Genomic DNA, 727 nt, shown 5'->3' with positions numbered 1-727 from the left:
CCCACCCACCATAGAGGTAAATCCCACCCCCATAGAGATAATTCCCACCCCCATAGAGATAATTTGAAACTAAAACAAAACTCCGCCCCCTAAGACTGAAACAAGTCTCCGCCCTCTGAAACTAAAACAAGTCTCCGCTCTCTGAGACTGAAACAAGTCTCCGCCCTCAGATACTGAGAATGACACCCGGCATACAGGACAAGGGAAGTGGTACTGTGCAGAGTCCATACATACAGAATAAGAACAGATACCGAGAATGACACCTGGCATACAGGACCGGAGAAGTGGTACTGTGCAGAGTCCATACATACAGAATAAGAACAGATACCGAGAATGACACCCGGCATACAGGACAAGGGAAGTGGTACTGTGCAGAGTCCATACATACAGAATAAGAACAGATACCGAGAATGACACCCGGCATACAGGACAAGGGAAGTGGTACTGTGCAGAGTCCATACATACAGAATAAGAACAGATACCGAGAATGACACCCGGCATACAGGACAAGGGAAGTGGTACTGTGCAGAGTCCATACATACATACAGAACAGATACCGAGATTTGCACACAGGGCTCCTCCCACCTCTCACTTAGTTTGACCCAGTTGGCGGTTGGGTTGGCGCTCGTCTCCTCAGCACTCTCTTATCTCCGCTGTAGAAGCTTTTCTTCGGATTTCCGTGTTAAATGTTTAATTAGTTTATACAAATCGGATAACGTTTAATCTG

This window comes from Nanorana parkeri, unplaced genomic scaffold (assembly GCF_000935625.1).
Source record: "Nanorana parkeri isolate BGI_ZX_2015 unplaced genomic scaffold, ASM93562v1 scaffold4353, whole genome shotgun sequence".
Lineage (NCBI taxonomy): Eukaryota > Metazoa > Chordata > Amphibia > Anura > Dicroglossidae > Nanorana > Nanorana parkeri.
Note: the sequence above shows the minus strand (reverse complement) of the source record.